This window comes from Narcine bancroftii, chromosome 3 (assembly GCF_036971445.1).
Source record: "Narcine bancroftii isolate sNarBan1 chromosome 3, sNarBan1.hap1, whole genome shotgun sequence".
Classification (NCBI taxonomy): Eukaryota; Metazoa; Chordata; class Chondrichthyes; order Torpediniformes; family Narcinidae; genus Narcine; species Narcine bancroftii.
The window spans coordinates 366,597,996-366,620,599 of NC_091471.1; the positions used below are offsets into that span (position 1 = coordinate 366,597,996).

Genomic DNA, 22,604 nt, shown 5'->3' on the forward strand with positions numbered 1-22,604 from the left:
ACCTTCATGTTGCAATCATGAAGAAGGCTTGCCTCTTAAGAGTTTGAGGAGATTTGTCATGTCATCAAAGGCCTTTTCAAATTTCTACAGGTGTACTGTGGAGAGCATTCTGACTGGTTGCATCACTGTCTGGTATGGAGACAGGAAGAGGCTACAGAGAGTTGTAAACTTGGCCATCTCCATTTTGGGAATTAGTCCACTCCATTAAGGAGATATACAAGGGGTGGTGCCTTAAGATAGCAGTCTCTATCATCAATGACCCTCACCACCCAGGCCATGCCCCCTTCACCCTGCTACCAACAGGAAGGAAGTACAGCAGCCTGATGATGGACACCCAAGATTACAAAAACAGCTTCTTCCCCTCTGCCATCAGATTTTTGAATGAACAATAAACACCAGAGACTACTGTGGGACTACTTTTTCTCTTCTTTTGCATTAATTTGTTTCTTTTTAAATTATTGAATATTCATTTTTCTGTTTTTGCACATTGTATTACATTAGCCTTGGCGATAACACCCTCATCACCTCTAACAGCCACATCCTCACTGCTGGAGCATGATGTGAGACAGGTGCTCAGTGTGGTGAATCTAAGGAAAGCTGCTGGCCCTATGTGGTCAAAACTGTGCCAAGAAAATGTTACTAATACAGTTAATACCAGATATCGAATGGTTCAATATAATTTTCTCCACAAAAGTTAAATGGACTTAATTAATAACACACAAAAGAAATAGGACTTTTTTTTACATGCAGTATGGTCTTGGAAAGGTTTTGGATTGATTTGAGTGTTTTACAAGGACAAATTACGAAGATAAAGATACCAAAGAATCCAAGAATATTTTAACTTAGGAATATATATGAAAAGGATGTAAAGTTGAAATTGGATAAATGTCAAGAGAAATTTTTAAGTATAGCAATGTTGACTGTGAGGAATGCATAGCAATAACATGAGAAACTGAAAATGTAGTATTATTTAGTAGATGGCATAGTGAAATGCAAAATTGTATTTCTTTGGCTTGGCTTCACGGACGAAGATTTATGGAGGGGTATGTCCACGTCTGCTGCAGGCTCGTTGGTGACTGACAAGTCCGATGCGGGACAGGCAGGCATGGTTGCAGGGAAAATTGGTGGGTTGGGGTTGGGTGTTGGGTTCTTCCTCCTTTGTCTTTTGTCAGTGAGGTGGGCTCTGCGGTCTTCTTCCAAGGAGGTTGCTGCCCGCCGAACTGTGAGGCGCCAAGATGCACGGTTGGAGGCGAGAACAGCCCACTGGCGGTGGTCAATGGGGCAGGCACCAAGAGATTTCTTTAAGCAGACCTTTGGTGCATCTCTGTCTTGGTGGCCAGTGGAGAGCTCGCCATAGAACACGATCTTGGGAAGGTGATGGTCCTCCATTCTGGAGACGTGACCCACCCAGCGCAGTTGGGTCTTCAGCAGCGTTGTATACCTTTAGAAAAAAAGGAATCGAGTTGAAAATTTTTATAATATTTGGAAACCATATATGAATTTTAGGAATAAATTTACATCCACCTCTTCCACCGTACTCACCCCTCTCAGTTAGAGATTATAACAACAGTCAATGTAAATGCGAACAATATCTGTAATTTATATGTAGCAATAGGTGCTTTTTTCCTTTTCATTTTCTTATTTTTTTCTTTCATTTGGGAGGGAGGGAGGTTGAGGAGAAAAATTTAAAAGTCCTTTTTATTGTATCATTATCCATGACTAAATGATTGATGTTATATTATTGAATTTCTTTTTTGTATTGATACAAACATAAATAAAATGTTCAATAAAAAGCTACCGGCCCTTATGCCATGACAGGAAGGGTGCTGAATGTCTTCACAACAATCTTCAACCTGTCCCTGTCTAAATCCATCATCCCACCTTGCCTGAAGTCTGCCAGAGTTATCCCACTGCTGAAGAAGAATGGCTATCATGCGGTATCACTTACACCAGTCATCATGAAGTGCTTGAGAGGCTGGTCTTGCCAGCCTCCTGCCCACTTTTGATCCATATCAGTTTGCCTTTAGGGCAAATAGATCTACAATGGATGCCATCGTTACTGCTCTTCACACTGCACTGACCCACCTCAGGGGAGCTATGTGAGGATGCTTTTTATAGACTTCAGCTCTGCCTTTAATACTATCATCCCAGACAAACTGGTTAAAAAACTTGCTGGATTAGGATTTTCTCAATCTATTTGTCTCTGGATTAAGGAGTTTCTAATGAACCACTCTCAGACTGTTAAAATTGGCACTCACCTCTCCTCTACCCTTATATTCAGTACCAGCTCCCCACAAGGGTGTGTATTAAGCCCCATCCTCCATTCCCTCTATACCATGACTGTGGCTCCACATATTTTACCAACACCGTCATTGTGTGCAGGTGGCACAACTGTGGTTGGACTTGTTTCAAGAGGAGATGAGGCAGCCTACAGGGATGAAGTCCAAAGACTGACAGTGTGGTGTTCAAAGAACAATCTCATCTTGAACTTAAAAACAAAAGAACTTATTATAGACTTCAGGAGGAACAGTACAGTTCCAATCCCATTATTCATCAACAGGGACTGTGTGAAAACGGTCATTGCTTTCATGTTTCTGCGTATTCATTTTGCTGGACTTCCAAAACCATCACAGTAGTTAAAAAGGTGCAACAACAACTCCATGCCCTAAGGATTCTCAGTAAAATCAGAAAATACCGGTGTCTTTTGATCACTGCTCCAATGTGAGTGTGCTGGCCTAGTGCATTCCTACGTGGTTTGCCAGCTGCTCGGCAACAGACAAGAGGGACCTTCAGAGGGTCATCAGTACGGCCCAGAAGAGTATCAGTTGCTCACTGCCCTCTTTGGAGGATTTATTCAGATCTCGCTGCCTCAAAATCCTGAAGGACCCTGGTCTTCATCTGTTTGACCTGCTGTCCTCCGATAGACGTTTCAGGTCCATTAAATCACGGATAAACAGACAGTTTTTACCCCAGAGCCACACACGAACTGAATACCACCAAACATTGGATATTGTACTGCTTTATTGTGTTGTTTTTATATCTTATTTGTTTGATGTATGTGAGCACCATCAGGATGTGGACTCAACTTTGTTGTACTTGTGCGATGACAATAAAAGGTTAACTTGCTGTTGTTCTTAAAATAGTTTATTGATTTTAATAAAGAACTTATACTAACCAAAAAGGGTACAATTCAATAAGATGATATGTACGTACACAAACTAAATAAGATTCCATTTAACACATACATAAATTGTAAATCATATCCATAATTCATATTCTAAATAGCATATACCTTTTTTTAAGAAAAAAATCCCTCTAATAATGCAGAAAAAAGAAAAAAAAACAGTAAAGGAGAAAAACTCAAACCCCTTACCTCTGTGTTGCCAGATACTATAAATGACTGGAATTAAAAGAAAAACAAAGGTAAAATGTGGAAAAGATACACGTTAGACAATTTAATTACATTGGAGTAAAATTATAAAGTAAGATAGTGAATTTTAAATGACCCCCATAACTTCTGGAATCTTATATCTGAATTATTAACTGAATAACAAATCTTTTCCATGTTCAAACAGGACATGCTGTCCCGCAACCACTGATCATGAGTAGGTGGGGCAGCATCCTTCCATTTAAGTAAAATCACATGCCTCACCAAAAGAGGGGCAAAAGAGATAACGCAACTCTGAACCAGAGGTAAAGAAGAATCATTCCCTCCCAATGTACAGAACAGGGCCACCAAAGGGTTCGGTGTTAAAACTATATTGAAAATCTTTGATAGAGTATGGAAAACCTCTCTCCAGTATTTTTCTTGACTAGGGTCCAGAACATATGAATTAATGAGGCTTCTCCACACTTACACCTGCAATAGCAGGGAGTCATATTTCTTTTTAAAAATGTAATTTATAACATCTGTAATTCTGCCGCAAAACAACAAATTTTGTGACACATGTTCATGACAATAAATTCTGATTCTGATCATTATATTGATATTAAAATATTTTTGTTGAAAGATCTTTAACCAGAAATCCTTTTTACCTCTTCCTAGGTGTTGCTTGACTTCTGAATATTTCCAGCATTTTCTGTTTTATCATAAATGGTGGCAGACTTGGATGTATCCAATACCTTAATTTACTCCCTTCAAGTGTACAAATAGTCCCTTGGTTGAAAATGTCTGATTTATGAACCGACAAGTTGGCTGGAAGGATAATGATGTCTACTTCCAGTTCGAGCAGAGCTTATTTTCCATTAGCTTGCTGTCCCATCAATTGTCAACTGGCTGGTGATGCGCATCCGGTGTCCGGTTACGCTGCACGTGGTCTGGGCAAAGCAGTGGGTGGGCAAGGAGCAGCCTAGAGGAGGGGAGGGAGGGCGGGGTTGAGAAGTAGAAGCAGTATGTGCCATCGCAACATTTCTGGTACTGTCACAATTCAGCGTGGCGCCACTGCTCTGGCCTGCAAAATGGCAGCCTGGCCTTCAAGTGTGATTGTGCCACCAAGGAGGGAGAGAGAGGCGAAGGAAGCAGGCATGGATCAGAAGGAGCAAAGATGCAGGAGGGCCGTGGGTTTGGGCCGCTGCCATCGCCCAGCATCGCAAGAGAGTAGCGTACCGTGTATCTCAAGTATGGGAACAGATCCGGAATTCAAATAGAAAATGCCTGTACTACAGCCATCTCTCCATCATCCTCTCCTGTGAATGTTAACTTTTAATCACGATCTTATGACGATATGTAGTTACTTTTTTTATTGTTTTATTATTATAGTTACTGTATTATTACCTGTATTGCTATTATGTACTGCATTATGACTGAGATGTTTTAGTGTTTTGGGAAGTGTTTTATATGCATATAAAGGTAAAATATATACTATATACTTAGATAAACATTTGACTAACTGGCGCTAAATAAGGACTATATGTATCTGTTCCGACGTTCATACAAATTCGAATCAAAGACAGACCAAGGTAACGGAACTCATTTTTAACCCGGGGACGTCTGTAAAACTTGCCCCTCCATTTTTCTTCCCAGACCAGAATGACTCATCTGATGCTCTCAAAACATTTCCTTTTTACCCTTGTCTGTAGAGCTAGTTTCACTCTTTGAATTTTCTACCTGAAAAGGCGAGGAAAAATAAATGACAATGAGGAAATCATAGATATTTACAGCATGTTAATTGTCCATGGCAATTAGCAAATTGCTCTTCAGCCTAATTTCGTTTTCTTGTAGATTCTAATGCTTCAGTGCAAGCCCAAAGTACTATTTAAAGGGAAGCATTCTCTACTCAACCACACTTTCAGATGGTGATTTCCATGCCCCCTTAACTCCTGTCCAATTCTCTTTTCAATTGTAATTTTTTTTTAAAATTTTTTATTTTTCACACCATAAATCACATTAGCCATGATATACACTATTTCTTTTTCACACATATACAGTGACTTTTTTTTCAATTGTAATTGATGAATTTTTAGTCATTCTCATGAGTTCAATGTACATGCGCATTTAAATTCTTACTTGCTGCAGCCAAAAAGATACTTTTGATTAAAAAACACTACAATAGAATACATTAAGCTGTAATGTACCCTGATACAGAATGAGATAAATACATAAGACAGATAGATAATAATATTCAGTTGCGGTTAGTGCAAAATAAAAATGCTTGGTAAATGAATTGATACTATAGTACAGAGATGTCCTCTTTTACTCCAGGAGTGGTTTGTGGTTATGGAAAATCCCAGCCTCATCCAAGTGTTCTGTTGAAAGGCAATTTACTGGAAATATTAATTCTATTTCACTCCCCACAAATACCATCTGAGAAGCTGAGATAAGGTTGGTGACCTGACATGAAGAATCCTGTCCAGTCATGACTGCGTGCATCAGCTTAGGGGGCTGGTAGGCTCTGAAAAGAATTGTAGGCCCTTGAGTTTCGACTGGATTTTGCCTCTTCATAAATAAATATCCTCATGTTTAAGAGCCGGTGATTAAGTTTTAAAAGTAGAATATACAGAATGGAAAAATGCAAGAGGAGGCCCAGAACTGCTGTTTATTGGCCAGGGATAAACACCAACATTGACGGAATGGTTTCAATCTGTGAGACCTGATAATAACTGATGTCCCAGCAGAACCATGGCAGAAAGTTTGGACTGATCTGTTCCACATGAATGGAAAGAATTACTTGCTGATTATTGACTCTCTATCAAACTATCCAGAGATTGTGCCTGCTTCCTAATTTGCCTGCTGCTTGTGTGATAAATAATATGAAACTGATCTTTGCAAGACATGGAATTTCTTTCCTTAAATTGTCTACAGTGACAATAGACCATGCTACAGCTGTAGGAAATTCCAGAACTTTGCAGAAGAGTATTATTTTCAACATGTGACTTCAAGTCCTCTGCATCCACAGTCAAACAGTAAAGCAGAGAAAGAAGTTCACATAGTTAAACAGTTGCTCAAGAAAGTACTAGACAGTGGCTCTGATCCGTATCTCGCTCTGCTGAGTTACAGAGGTTCACCACTTGAACATGGCATGGCACCTGCTGAGCATCTGATGGGATGTAGACTACACACCACACTTCCCTACTCTGCAGACCCAAACAAGAATAGAAAAGTCAAAGATGTCAAATGGAAATAAAAGTGTCTGCAAAGGAGACAAAAAGCAAACTATATGATGGATGATTAATTACACAAAGACTGAAGTTGCTGAAACTGAAGGTTTTTATTAGCAAGAGATGAACAGCATCCCTGTGTTGGTCAATGGCACTGACATGGACTTGAACTGGGGGCAGCAGGCATGTGGCATTTCAGCCTTTATGGGGAAAAAAGGGGAGGAGTCACGAGCCAGCCAGTGAGAGCAGGGTCAACCAGGATAGGTCATTATTTACATATGAAAAATATATACAAGAGTGATTTCACCACACTATGACAATAAGCTAGGGCCACTGGCACAACATGCCACTGTGAGACTCCAACACTGATCTGGAGGAAGTGAATCCAACAGAGAATGATCAAATACTGAGGAGGAATCGAAAGAGCCTGCTGAAAAATATAAGAGACACTGCAGGAACAGACATATGCAGAAGATTCCGGCTGCAGAGCAACAGAGGAAACACCACCATTGCTAGACAGTAGCGGACTAGCAAAGCCGACACAAACACCTGTTGTGTTAAGCAGATCCACACGTATTCTGCCAGTCTGAATCTCTAAGTGAAAAAGAACTGCACACTTAAAAAGTTTGTGCTGCTGATGTTCTGTTTACGTTTGTGTTGAACTTTAAATTGAAATGAAATTTGTATTAGTGTGTCATGTTGTTAGATTAAACATCTCAAGGAAAAGGGATGTACTGATAGAGTAGTACTGCTACTCCTGACCACTAGAGGGAGTTGAGCAATGAGCTGTTGCAGCTTGGGTAAATTCAAGGCTAATGCTTCTACGAGATCTTGTCTGTCTGTGTGTGTTCTAGTTAATAAATATAGTTGTTTTAAAAGAACCCAAGTTTCTTCATTACAATAAAAGAAATATTACAATCAGGACGGGGGTTTGAATCCTGCGCTCTTTGTAAGGCATTTGTACATTCTCCTCATGTCTGCATGGGTTTCTTCCAAGTGCTTTGGTTTCCTCCCGCTGTTCAAAATGTACTGGGGGTTGTAGGTCAGTTCGGTGTAATTGGGTGGCAAGGACTCATCCATCGAAAGGGCCTGTTACCATGCTGTATGTCTAAATTTAATTTAATTTAAATAAAATAAACATTTAAAAGACAATGGTCAAAATTGGCTTGGTTGTGTCAGTAGCCTCAGTCAGCGTAATCACCTGATACTCTTCCAGTCCAATGTCTAGCCCTGAAAATTAAATCAAACTACTCATGCTGAAAATTTAAAATTCAAATAGAAAATGCAGGAACTACTGTACTCATTAGGTCGGGCCGTGAGTGACAAACAGAAAACATTGTCTCAGGAAATATTATCTTTGTTTCTCTCCCCACAAATGCAGCCTGATCTGCTGAGTACAATATATATCCAATCTCAGTCTGTTCTTCTCTGTGCTTTGCTCTTTGTTTATGTTATTTGTTTTATTAGTTCTTTAGACATTGTTATATTTTATCTTATGGTTCCTTTATAACTTTTTGGCCCATTTCTTCAGATCTTCAATTCCTTTGTTTCCTTTTGCCAAGGGAAATAGCATTTTCATTTAATATAGGAGCGTAGCGACCCAGTACCGGGGAGGCAACCCAATACACAAAATGGTGATCTCACAAAGCCCGCACGGGCTAATGGCCTTTCTTCCCAGCGAACAGCCTGCGTGGCGGGAAACAGCGAACATTGGCACGAACACCGTCCAATCAGTGGCTGGCACGCTGGTGACATCATTCCCCCCTACAACAGCAGAAAAACCAGGCCAAATGGGAGGAAGCTGGGCCTATATAAACAAGGTCAGGGAAAGCCATAAAGGCAGACTCGACTATAGTCACATCAAGTGTGTATCGTTCTTCCACTCTCTGCTGTAGCACTCACTACAGGAGCTTGTTTTATATCTCTCTCTACATCGTCTTATTGATCATTTAAAAATATTGGAGTGTTTCTGTTAAGTATAGTTTCCTTTTACTTTTTAATAGTAAGTCTTAAAGGTCTTAAACGCTCTAAGAGGTGTTTTATGCCTAATGACACTTGACTCTTTTCTGTAAATTTGACATATTTTCTCTGGGTAGATAGCCTTTTGCTATCTACCTGTGCTTTTCTGTGGTAGTGTTTATTGTCTGATGACCTGATTATGGATTGGATGTAATGTTCTTTCTGGATATTCGGCTGTTGCCATAGCAGCAACCAGAGGCGGTGCTGTGCATTGCGTGTTGGGTTTGAATGCAATAGAGCAGCTGCTAAGTATTTCTGTCAGAAAGGGTTGAACAAACCCCGCAGAAGCTGTTTTCATATCCGGTATGATCATAATCCCATTAAGCACATCCAATGGATGATGTATAATTCGTCCAGGAATGCTAATCTTGGCGTGAATGTCAGTTGCATAAACATGACACTTTTGACCTAAACTGACCATTCTACTTAATACCTGTAATCTATCTTTCAATACTTGGCCTCTTTTTTATATTTTCCCAAAATGATGGGTTAATATTTGCAGGATTCATAAATCACACAGTTAATGCTCAGTGCAGTTTGTCGGAAGCCAGAGCTGTGTTTAAGGCTGTGCCTCCTATCACTGATTACATATAAATGTGGTGGAGTGACTGCTATTTCAAGGCATCCTGAATCCTCTTCAAGGGAATGGCCATTTTTTTTAGTGTTGGGTAATGGAGGCACTTGGTTTCATCCATCAATATGTAATTGAAATTGTCACAAAAGTGCCTTTCTGGCTCATGAGGTATAAAAAGGAGAGTCTCTGCTTGGTTGATGGAAGAGATTAAAATAACCATATAACAATTACAGTACGGAAACAGGCCATCTTGGCCCCTCTAGTCCATACTGATCTAAGTGATCTCTAGTCCCATCTATTTGCACTCTGCCCATAACCCTCCCATCCAACTTTTCCTTAAATGACAAAATTGACTTTGCTGCGACCACCTCTTCCAGAAGTTCATTCCACTCAGCCACCACTCTCTGTGTGAAGAAGTTCCCTCTCATGTTACTTCTAAACTTGTGCCCCCTAACTCTTAACTCGTGACCTCTTGTTTGAATCTTACCTACCCTCAAGGGAAAGAACCTATTCACATCTACTCTGTCTATCCCCTTCATAATTTTAAATACCTCTATCAAATCCTCCCCTCAACCTTCTACGCTCCAATGAATAAAGATCTAATCTACTCAATCTTTCTTCATAATCTAGATTCTGAAATCCAGGCAACATTTTAATAAATCTTCTCTGCAACTTCTCTGCCTTATTGATATCCTTCCTATAATTTGGTGACCAGAACTCTACACAGTATTCTAAGTTAGGCCTCACCAAAGCCTTGAAGGGTCTCAACATCATTTCCCAATGAAGATTTTTCATCCTGAATATTTTTGGGTGTGTTTTATGGATTTTGGGCTGCTGATCACCTTAAAAATTTCTTATCACATCCGATTTTGTGATTTCCTGTTATATTTTAAGTCTATAAGGATGTTGTTTTAGTCAGACCAAGCAGGCCTGGGCCTGCACTCAGTGGAGGTGCTATGCAAATATTGTCTTAGGCCTGGGCATTATTAGTCAGGATAGATGCAAACTGGCTATAAAAGTAGCTCATATATACAGATGTTGTGCATTACATTGATATAGATTGAATGCATGTGGATGCACATGTTCTTCAGGCAATAGCATAGTGAGTATACTTAACAATAGCATTTATTGTCTTCAGGAAGATTTAATACAGCAGAAATGTCTTGTCAATGTTGCAACAGCTGCAATACTTTCTGTTACATTTGTGGAGCGCATACGGTTAAGGCTCAAAGACGCAGCATGACTGCACTTATTAAGAAAGTCTATGAACTCTACTTCGCTTGTAAAATTGGTGACCAAGACAAACCATGAAATCCTGTTGGATGCCATTTTAATTCTCAAGCCAACTCTGATTCTAACCTGTCTGTCTGCGGCTTCCTTCACTGGCAAGGTGAGGCCCAATGTAAACTAGAGGATCATTTAGGCACTTTACAACCTTCTGAAATGAACTTTGGGTTTTACAACTTAAGTAAACTGCTCTCCATTGTTTCTTATGGCTCTGGACAGTGACATTTTTGTTTCCTGAACACTTCTAGGTGTTTTATGGATTTTGGGCCGCTGATCATGAAAATCACCTTAAATTTTTCCTATCACAACCCATTTTTTTGATATAACCTATTTTTCTGATTTTCTCTCATATTTTTAACATGCTTCAAGTATACAAAACCATGAAGGGCCACATATCATTGAAAATTCATTTTCTGTATTCGCACTTCATCCCTGCTGATCTTGGTGCAGTCAGTGACGAACATGGTGTTAGGTTTCACCAGGACATTGCGAACATGGGAAAGTGGTATCAGGGCAACTGGAATCCATCAATGCTGGCTGACTGTTGTTGGACAAGGAGAAGGAGATGAGAGGCATCAGATGCTGAGTGCAAACGAAAATTAGCAGCAAAACATTTTTAGGTCAATTGAACTAACAAAATGTTTCAGCGTCATTATGCGATTAACGTGCTAAATTTAATAAAACTTAATTTAAAGTTTCTCCATCTTCCTTCGGGATAAAGCAAATCTGAATTATCTTTGTATTCATCTTGAAGTTATCTATCATAATCTATTTTTTTTCAGGAAGCAAATCTTTTGAAGAAATTTGTTGTCCAGTATTATCAAGCCTATTTCCTTTTCTCACCTTGTTTCTGAAAAATGCCTCCCTAATAGTCAGCACTCACATATGTTATCATGTGATCTCCCCAGCTCTGTTTTGGAAACTATACCCTCTCCACTCTTCCCCATTGCTGAGGAAGGGTCCATGGACCGAAAAGTTAACCCGTTTCTCTTTCCTCAGATGCTGGCAGATAACAGGTTAAGTTTTTCCAGAATGTTCTCACTTTGTTTCTAACAGAAAGACGTGATGTCACAATTATTCAGCTCAGACTGTTGTCGGTACAGGCCATGAGGAAAAAAAAAGACTCCCCATTTTACTGACCTGAATGTAGACATACAGCACAGTAACAGGCCCTTTCGGCCCATGAGCTTGTGCCGCCCCATCAAATGACCTGCAATCCTTGGTACTTTTTGGAGGGTGGGAGGAAACTGGAGCCTGCAGACGTAGGGAGCACGTACAAACTCCATATAGACAGCGTGGGATTTGAACCCTAATCCTGATTGCTGATGCAATAGCATCATTGAGCTAACTGCTACACTAACTGGCCACCCAGAGATGTGATCTATGCTAGATCATGCATTTTATTTCTTCTCTCTTGTTGAGGTAGGAGCTAGAAACCCATAGCCTTCGTGTGTATAGCCAGGAATCATTAGGCTTGTAGTATTTATATTGGGGGAGTGAATGAAGGCTGAACAGTTGTTTATCAAGGCCAGTTGAAGAAAATATAAACTTCTGAGTAAAAAGTCTGAGAACATCACTGGAGAAATAGACAAAGTGATCTTTCATCAGATCTCTTGCACACATGCTGGCCACATCAACAATCGCTGTTGATGAAAGACCATTGATTTGAAACACTCATTTTGTTTTTCTCTCCACAAATACTGCCGTATCTATTGTTGTAACAAAATTTCTAGTTTTTGCCACACAGTAAAATCTGTTATCCAGAATTAGAGCAACTGGCAAAAAAAATTGCAGATAATAAATAGGTAAAAATGCACCCCTAAGCGGTCAATCCACACAACACGCAATCTCAGGCAACTGGCAAAGTCATTTATCCGGCATCTACCAATCCCCATTGGTGCCGGAAACAAGAGGTTTTACTGTATTTCACTTTTGATCACTTAGCCCTCTTCCTCCAGGAAAGGTCAACTTTCTGGGTAGCAGGCTGTGTCCAGACCAAACTAGCCCAGTGTTCTATTAGCGTCTTGCAGTTGTAATGAGACAACTTTCATTTGTTTGCTTGAACTGAGACCTAGCTAACAGAGAACAAACAGGATACTGGAATCCAACCAGAGAGTTTTACCATTAATAGACTGGACTAGAACTTGAACCCTGACAAAGAGAGGGTGGGGATGGGAGTTTGGTGTATGCTTTTAGGTTGATACTAGCTGGTGCATGTATGGAGGTCATATTGACCTCCTGCTCCACTGTCTTTGAATAAATCTCTATTAAATGCAGATCCTCTATCTATCCCAAGAGTTCTCATCAGTGATTGTCACTGGAGTTTATATCCCTCCTGATGCTCATTACAACAGGCACTTGTGGAGCTGCACGATGTGGTCAGTAAACAAGCAAGGGCCCACCTCAGCACACTACAAATCATGGTTGGTGACTTTAATAAGGCTTGTCTCAAAAAAACTGCCCAATTACCAGCAGCATGTAATCTGCTATTACCAGAGGCCCCAGCACCCTTGATCACTGTTACAAGATAAGGAAAGCCCTACTGTTCTTCCTTGAGACTTTATTGTGGTAAGTTGGATCACATGGAAGTGATCCAAACTTGGATTTAAACATGAAAGTCTGAAACTTTGGCTACCCTTTTACTTCCTTTTGATGCTGCGGGACCTGCTGAGTATCTGCAGCACATTTGTGTACTGCTACTGCCATACTTGGTTCACTTTTGGAACCCTTTAGCGATCTGCGTTAGTTAGCACCTAGAATCATGCCATGTTGAGAAGGAACTCAGGCTCATTTGTCCTGAGAGTGGCAGTCACTGGCCACTTGCAGAATAACTAAGTTTTTGTAATGGATTGCTGGATTGGGAACTTTGTACAATAGGTTCTTTACCACATTTCTTCTTTCTGTCCTGATCCATGAAGACATGGCATGATCTCTCTTCCCTGATCGACTGACCTCACACCCAGAAGAGTGAAAGCCAGCCCTTATCCTCCCAATCTTCCAATTCTCAAGACCCCACTAACAATCTGTCGGATTCAAATGATCCCAAATCCCCCTGATATTATGAGGCACAGACTCTCCCAACCAATCCTCCCCAATGGATACAAGATCCCAACCCCACTATCCTTGACTATTTGCTTGATCCCAATCTCTGTCCCCAAACCATAATCCTTCCAGATCTGCTCTAACAGTTTCCAAGCACAGATCCTGATTATTGCAGATATCCTGCCCATCTGACCACAGACACCTCTTAGTCCACTACTCTCCCCTTCTCCATCCTAACCCTAACTCTCATCATTAATTTGCTGTCCCACCTTGTTCATAGATTCTGATTAGGTCCATAATCACTGAGCCACAACCACATTCACTAAACCCAGCCCCGTTTCCAATACAAAAAAAATTAAATTTAAAATTTAGTCATATAGCAAGATAACAGGCTGTAATGCGCGTCGAAAGAACCAAAGACTTGTTGATCCAAACCAAGACTTGTATTAACTAAAAGACTGGAGCATATCACAAGTAGGTCGACCAGTCCAGAATGACCTGGTCTGGCTAGGAGCAATCCTTTCAGACCTGCCAGTAGGTGGTGCTACACTCTCAGCCAATCACAGTCATCCTACACGACCATCTGTACCTATGTACATATACACATTGGTGATAGAATCTGGACTATCACACAAGCCATTTCAGCCCTCAGGTCTGTGCTGCACAAATTACACTCAATTAACCTTCACCCTCAATACATTTTGAACAGTAGGAGGAAACTGGAGACCCCAGGGAAAACTCACATAGATATGGGGAGAACGTACAAACTCCTTACAGATTTGAACCCCAATCCCAATTGCAGGCACTGTAAACGTGTTGCACTGACTGGAACCTTGCTGCCCCTATGAAATGGGAAAAAAAAACAGGTGGACACATTGTTTCTGCATGCTCCTGCCCCACTGAACTAGTATCACTTTATCTCTACTCCATTTTCTTCCCTGGTCCAGTCCCTCCATACCTCCATCTGTGTCACCTCACATCTTCACATTGCCTGCCATCAAAAAGGAAAAAAAAAATAGTGTCCAGACAGAAAGTGGATCGAATGAAGATGGAAACTCTCTAACAGGATGGCATTAACAACAACTTCTCTGATTTCTACAGGACCATTCCCTGTTCTATTTCTCTTCCCTATCCCTATGCCACCTTTCCTCCAGCTCTCCACCCCCTTCGCTCTCCATTCACAGAGCCATACCCCCTCCCCCATTTTCTGTTCCTTCCCTCCCTCCATTATCCACCTATTACCCCCTGCCTGCAGGCCTGTGCTCCTTGCCAATGGTGTAGCTCTAGGGGAGAGATAGCATATTCTTCAAAAGTGGCACCTTTTACCACCCCCCCAGTCCGAAGCCACCAGTACCCCCCCTCCCCCCCGCTGGTCTGACCCCACCCTGCCTTCCCTGGTCCAATGTCGCTGCCACCCCACCAGTCCAATGCCACCACCACCCCCTCCCCGGTCTGATGGTACCAAAAAATCAATGTGGTGCACCATTCAACCACTGACTCACCATCCGGTATGAGTCATGGCGGCTTTTTTATATGCTCGATTCCCCCTACTTTAGAACCCTGGTATGCCCTTCTCACCCTGCTCTCCCTTCACCAACCCCCCCCCCCCCCCCACCACCATTGCACCTGCCTACATTTTGCTCAGACCTTGCTGAAGGGATGAGGCTCGAAACATTGTTAATATATCTTTACCTTTGCTGTATAAAGTGCACTATTTGACCTGCTGAGTTTCTCCAGCTTTGTGTTTTTACTTCAATCACGGCATCTTCAGACTTTCATGTTTTTCCCCTTGTCGAATTGTTTCCTTCCACCCCTGAAAAAGTGCAAAACTCTGAAATTGGAAATGTGGGTGGCTCTTGATCAAAATGGCCATTGTGTTCCACAATCTGTTGGATCAGTTTGGGTGTGTTACAATATAATACAGAAAAACCTGTTCAGCAGCGATGCATAATTAAAGATCTCACACACACACACACACCCACCCACCCACACACACACACACACACACACACACACACACACACACCCACCCACCTACCCACACACACACACACACACACCCACCCACCCACCTACCCACACACACACACACACACACACCCACCCACCCACCTACCCACACACACACACACACACACCCACCCACCCACCTACCCACACACACACACACACACACCCACCCACCCACCTACCCACACACACACACACACACACACACACACACCCACCTACCCACACACACACGCACACACACACACACACACACCCACCCACACACCCACCCACCCACACACACACACACACACACACACACACACACACACCCACCCACCCACCTACCCACACACACACACACACACACACACCCACCTACCCACACACACACACACACACACACACACACACACACCCGCGCACCCACAAACACACGCACTCACACGCGCGCACATGCACACACACACACACACACACACACACAAACACACACCCGCGCACCCACAAACACACGCACTCACACGCGCGTGCACACACACACACACACCCGCGCACCCACAAACACACGCACTCACACGCACGCACATGCACACACACACACACACACACACACACACACACACACACACACACACACACACACACACACACACACACAACTCTGAAGAGTTGGCCATTCTCTACATTAGATGTTTTCTTTGTTGGAAGCGCCAACTTGTGAGAGTCAAATTCCAATTCCTGCAAGATCAAGAGGTGCTGGTGCAATTGCTGCTTTTCTTCTTTCTTTTCATCACTTGCTCACCTTGCAAGGTTAAATTCTAATCTTCAAAGCTCATTGAGAAATTGGAGTACTCTTCTATAGCAGTTCAATCAACCTATAATGCATGAGACATTTATTTCAAACAATATCATTTTGTGTCTCTATTATTCAGATCAAGCACCGGAATAATTATTCTTTAACTCCCTCTGAACATCAAGTAGCTCTGTTCTGACATGCCAAAGCTACAAGGTTGGCCAAGACACAAGCAGGCTCACTCCCCCAGAGGGAGGGATGAAGGAATAATTACAGGGTGCATCATGCTACATGGTTCATGTTCTCATTCTGGCAATGACCTCCAGCACAGAGTTATACAACGAATAAAGACAGATTGAGCTAATGAACAGTGAATTAACTCATAAAGACAGATTGAGCTAATGAACAGTGAATTAACTCATACCTAAGTAAAGATCTGGTCCCACTGCCATCGCCTATCGTCGCAATCGCTCCATGGCAGAAACAATACACTAGCTCTCCACTCAGCTCTGGATCACATCAAAATCAGCAATTTATACATACAGCTGCTCGTCATTGACTCAGCTTGACCTTCAATACCATTATTCCCTCACTGCTGGTCACCAAGCTTTAAACCTTGGGCCTCTGCAACCACCCCCTTTCCCTCTCCTGCAACTGGATCCTTGACTTTCTTATCGGAAGATTACAGTCAGTATAAATTGGAAACAATGTTTTCTCCTCACTGATCATCAACACAGGCGCACCTTAAGGATGCATGCTTAGTTCTCTGCTCTACTCATACACTCACCAGGCACAATTCCAATGCCATCTAGAATTTTGCCAATGACGCCATAGTTGTCGGCAGAATCACAAACGGCAATGAGGAAGCGTACAGGAGGGAGATTGATCAGCTCGTTGAATGGTGTAGCGACAACAACCTTGTGCTTAACAACAGCAAAACCAAGGAGATGATTGTGGACATCAGGAGGAAGTCAGAGGAACCCGGCTCAATCTTCATCAAGGGCTCAGTAGAGGAGAGGGTCAAGAAATTCAAATTCCTGGTGTCAACATCTCTGTTCTGGAGCCTCCACGTTGATGTAATCACAAAGAAGGCTCGCCAGCTATATTTTGTGAGGTGTCTGAGGAGATTCAGTAGGTCACCAAAGACTCTCATAAACTTCTAAAGGTGTACTGTGGAGAGCATTCTGGCTGGATGCACCATTGCCTGGCGTGGAGGTGCCAACTCTCAGGTCAAGTATAAACTCCAGAGGGTTGTTAACTCAACCTGTGACATCACAGGCACCAGACTTCACTCCATCGGGGACATCTACATGAGGTGGTGTCTTAAAGAAGCAGTTTCTATCCTCAAGGATCCCCACCACCCAGGCCATGCCCTCTTCACTCTGCTACCATTGGGGAACAGGTCCAGGAGCCTAAAGACGAGCACTCAGCGGCACAAGGACAGCTTCTTCCCTGCTACCATCAGATTCCTGAATAATCAATGAACACTGCCTTACTTTTCGTCCACTATTATTTTTATTTTTTATAATAAGATGGTTATAATATGAATGTTTGTAGTAGGACGCTGCCGCAAAACTCCGAATTTCATGACTTGTTCATGACAGTAAATCCTGATTCTGATTCTGAATAAACCACGGAACAGTGAAGTGAGCAATGAGTGCATTATTAATGGTTTTAAGTTGGAGCTTGGTAGAGGTCTTTTGCACATCCTCTCATTGTGTTTTAATGTATTATGTAAAGTGTTGGCGATTCTGTTATTTGTGCCTTCTCCACCATTCAAAACATTTTGAGTTGATCTTTCACTCTTCATGATTACTGGTTGGGCGGCCCATGGCTCTCATGTTCCTGACCTCTCTTGGCCAGCTACAAGTCACGTTCAGGCCAAATCACTTTTACGAGGTTGATTTCTATTGCTCCCCATTCTCTATTGTCCTCAGTCATTCCCCTACGTGCCTCACCTGTCTCATCTGCTTCTCATTGGTCTCTGCCTCTCCTTGCATCTTCATTCTTTACCCTGCATGGGGTCCATGGTGCTGCAGCAACTAAGTTATTCCTGACCTGTAACTCACAACAATACGATAGCTTATTTACCGGATCCACCTGAGGTAGCTCCTCCTTTATAACATTATGGTCGTCCTTATTTAAAATGAAGACTATGACGTTCATCTGAAACTTCCTTTGGCATCATTATTGTCACGACCCTAAGATTCCTTAACTACAAGATCTCCTACTAATGTTCCTCATTACGTAAGACCAAATTTAAAGTAGCCTTTTCCCAAGAAGTTTTTACAATGCCTGACACACCCATGTCATTTTCATTTATGATACTCTTGCCAGTGGGGTTCTTCCAATTCATATGTTGATTAAAATCTCCCATGATAATTGCAGTTCCATTCAAAATATACCTTTGATATTTCTCTATTTATACTCAGGGTATATTTGACAATCATGTCATTATTGTTTTATCCAGGGTAGAGGATTTTCCCAGGAAAAAAAATGAGGAAATTTATCAATTCAAGTACATCCTTCTTGTTTTATGCATAATTTTTCCCACTTGTCATGAGTGAGAGAAGTAAAACCAATGCTTCTTACCCATTATTCATTTTATGACATCTTAGCTCTAAATAGTGTCCTAATCCTCAAACAATTTCCCAATATCAACAGCTAAAAAAAGTTAGATTGATGCGGTGAGGAATTTGGTTGAGAGATTCATTTTTTTGGTTAATGGACAAATTGGGGCCTATTTGTGATCACCTTGATAATAGTTTACATCTCTGTGTGGTTGCTTTTCAACATTTTTTGGGGATGTTGGCATCTGACAAGCCATCCCTAGTTGCCTTGAGAAGGTGGTTGGTGGCCTGCTTTCTTGAACTGCTGCAGTCCTTTTAGGAAGGACAACATTGTTGGAGAGGGAGTTTGAAGATTGAGATTTAGTAATTCAAGATCAGTGATATATTTCCATGCAAGGATGGTCTGTAATTTAAAGGGGGATCTACAGGTAACGAGCTTCAATTATCCTTGTTCTTAGAGATAGAAACTGTTTTATTCCACTCCTCTTACAACACTAACCATAAACTACGTTGGCACCAGAAAAGGGTCTGTTATTTCTGTAACTGTGAATATTATATATCTAATATTTATTATCTCTTTCCGTATGGTAATTTAATATGTACTATTGAAGTTTTTTTTTTAAACAAAGTATCTTCTTGTCTGCAGCAAGTAAGAGTTTTGAGGCAGATAAATTCTTTATCATTATGAGGGGGGGGAGGAAGAGCTGTCAGCGTAAATGTGGTAGTTGCTACTTGCTGCAGCCAACGTGCATTTATGGGGGAGCGATTTATTGTTTCGGGGGAGATGATGGGGGGTGGGGGAGCTTGTTTGTCCTTTGCAATGAATTGATTTAAATTTAATACAAAGCAGGACCAACCAGCTCACTCAAATGGACTTGCTCATATTTTGATATTTTAGTAATGAAAAGATAATCTAGAATTTGTAAAATGTGTTTCAATTTCAGTTTCATTTCAATCTGAGGGTCTTAATTTCATCATAGATGCTTAAAATAAACCCTTCAGAAGATTTGAGTTACATTACTATGCAAAGTGGAAGATTGCCCAAGAAACTTTCATCTGTGGAAGAATATCGCCACCTAGTGTACTATTGCATGTAGTGCATCAAGTCTGTCTGCCAACTGAAAAACATTGTCAAAGGAAGGGTTTGTTTGTAGCGGCATCTCCACAGCTCCTGCAATGACCCACACAACCAGACGGGATCAGACTATGTAGGCTGCTGGGCTGCACTTTTACTCCCAGTCCGGACCTGGCTGAGAACTGCGCTGGAGGGCGCTGATGTCACCTGGGCATCACGTGGTCCCCCAACGCGGGTTTCTGAGCCTCGAGCTGGAAGGAAGGGAAACCCCCCCCGACGGCGCCATTTTGGCCAGCTGCCCCGCCGCTTGGCTTACAAGCAGGGCCGGTTCACCTGCCTTGTGGTGAGCCGCCACACTGCCCCCCCCGCCCACCCCCAGCCAATGTCTTTTTTTGCCGGGCGGCCTCACTTCTTGGGCTGGGAAACGACCACGGGCTCGGTGGGATCGAGGTGCGCTGGCTTCAGCCTGTCCATGGTAAACAGCTCATGCCTACCGCACGAGTCCAGCGTGAACGTCGAGCTGGAACGCTGCATAACCCTGTACGGCCCCTCATACGGCCGCTGCAGAGGTGCTGCAGTCGGGCCCTGCCGAACGAAAACAAACTCCGCGGAAAGCAGTTCGCTGGGAAAGTGAGACGGGGTGGGTACCATGCCTGGGCGGCGGTGAGGGTTTGAAGGAGTCCAAGTCTGCCCTGAGGTGAGGAAGTAGTTCGTGCGGCGACCGCTGGGGATTGTGAGGTGCATTGACGAACTCACCAGTTAGTGCCAGCGGTGCACCGTAGACCACCTCAGCTGATGACGCCTGAAGATCCTCCTTGGCAGTGGAGCCGCCCAGGTAGTTCGTCCATCCAGTTGGGACCAGTGAGGCGGGCCATGAGTGCCGACTTAAGGTGGCGGTGCAGACGTTCGACCAGTCCATTGGCCTGCGGGTGGTAGGCCCTGGTGCGGTGTAGCTGAATCCCCAACCTCTTGGCGAGTTGTGCTCAGAGTGCAGATGTGAACTGGGTGCTCTGATCGCTGGTGAGGTGAGCCGGGACGCTGAATCGAGTGACCCAACCACGCAACAGCGCTCTGGAGCAGGACTCGGTGGAGGTGTCTGGCATTGGGATTGCCTTTGGCCAGCAAGTGGTGCGGTAAACAGGTAACAGTTGCCCCAGGAAACAGGTAAGGGCATGATGATGTCCACGTGAATGTGGCTGAACAGTTCCCAGACGTGCTCGAATTCCTGTACGGGCACCCTGGTGTGCCTGTGCACCTTGGACGTCTGGCAATGGGTGCATGTTTTGGCCCAGCCTGCGATCTGCTTCCGCAGCCCATGCCATACGAACCATTCTCCCACCATCCGGACTGTGGACCTAATGGACAGATGTGAAAGGTTGTGGATGTGACGGAAGACCTGCCTGCACCACTGCTGGGGAACCTCTGGCAGTGGAGTGCCCAAGGAGATATCGCACAGGACGGTGCCTTCGCTGCTCGGAGTCGGGAGGTCTCAGAACCGCAGGCTGGTGGTGGCGGTCTTGAAGGCCCTCGTCTCCTCATCGGCTTCCTGGTCCTGGGCGAGCTGGTCAAAGTCGAGGCCGGGCATCAGTGTGCAGATGGCCGGACACAAGAGTGCAACGGCAACCACATTGTACTTCCCCGCCTTGTGCCAAATGTCGGTGGTAAAATCTGAAACGAAGGAGAGGTGACTCTGCTGGCGGGCCAACCAGGGATCTTTTGCCATCGCCAGTGCCTGGGAGAAGGGTTTGTGGTCGGTGAAAATGATAAAAGTCCTCCCCTCCAAAAAATAGTGGAAATGCTGCACTCCCAGGTACATGCCCAGTAACTCGTGGTTGAAGGCACTATACTTGCGTTCCGGTGGTCAGAGCAGGTGGCTGAAGAATACCAGCGACTTCCAATGTCCATTTACCTGCTGCTTCAGGATGGCACCGATGACAGTGGCATAGAGTGCCATATGCAGGTCAGTGTGTGGGTTGGCGAGCATGGCGGCCTTCGCGAGGGTGTCTTTGGTGGCCTCGAATGCGGTGCAGGCTTCTGGGTTCCAAGCAAGCGTCTTGTGCTTGGCTGCTATGAGGGCGAACAGCGGCTGCATGATGCGCACAGCTCCCGGGATGAAGCAGTTGTATAAGTTGACCATACTCGCGAACTCCTGCAGCCCCTTGTAGCTGTCTGGGCATGGAAACTCCCTATTAGCGGCGACCTTCGCTCTTTCGGCTGTGATGGTATGGCTCAGGAACTGCATGGACTCTTTCCCGAACTGGCACTTGGCCGGGTTGATGGTAAGGCTGAAGTCGGCAGGCCAGAGGAAAAGGGGATGTAGGTGGGCCTTGTGTTGCACCCTGTTCTTGCTGGCGATGAGGATGTCGTCCAAATAAATAAAGACGAAATCCAAGTCCCTGCCCGCAGAGTCAATGAGGCGCTGGAAGGTCTGAGCGGCATTCTTGAGTCTGAACGGCATGTGCAGGAATTTGAACAAGCCAAAGGGGGTGATGATGGCCATCTTGGGTATGTCCTCAGGGTGCACCAGGATCTAGTGATATCCGCGCACCAGGTCAACCTTGGAGAAGACCCTTGCACCACGCAGGAAGTCCTGGATGCCAGGAACAGTTGCCTTGTTGAGCCGTCGATAGTCTCTGCAGGGACGTCAGCCGC

The 22,604-nt window shown here is 43.4% G+C and overlaps 1 protein-coding gene and 1 long non-coding RNA gene across 2 annotated transcripts in view; one reads left to right on the plus strand and one right to left on the minus strand.

Moving 5' to 3' along the window:
• The window catches only part of c1qtnf1 (C1q and TNF related 1), a 54,989-nt gene that overhangs the window by 3,505 nt on the left and 28,880 nt on the right, over positions 1-22,604 (plus strand). The window lies entirely within an intron of this gene.
• On the minus strand, positions 872-16,805 carry LOC138756643 (uncharacterized). Its single transcript, XR_011353220.1, has 4 exons — positions 16,732-16,805; positions 16,317-16,389; positions 15,212-15,332; positions 872-1,441 (listed from the first exon to the last, which is right to left on the minus strand). It is a non-coding gene; the product is annotated as an uncharacterized lncRNA (long non-coding RNA).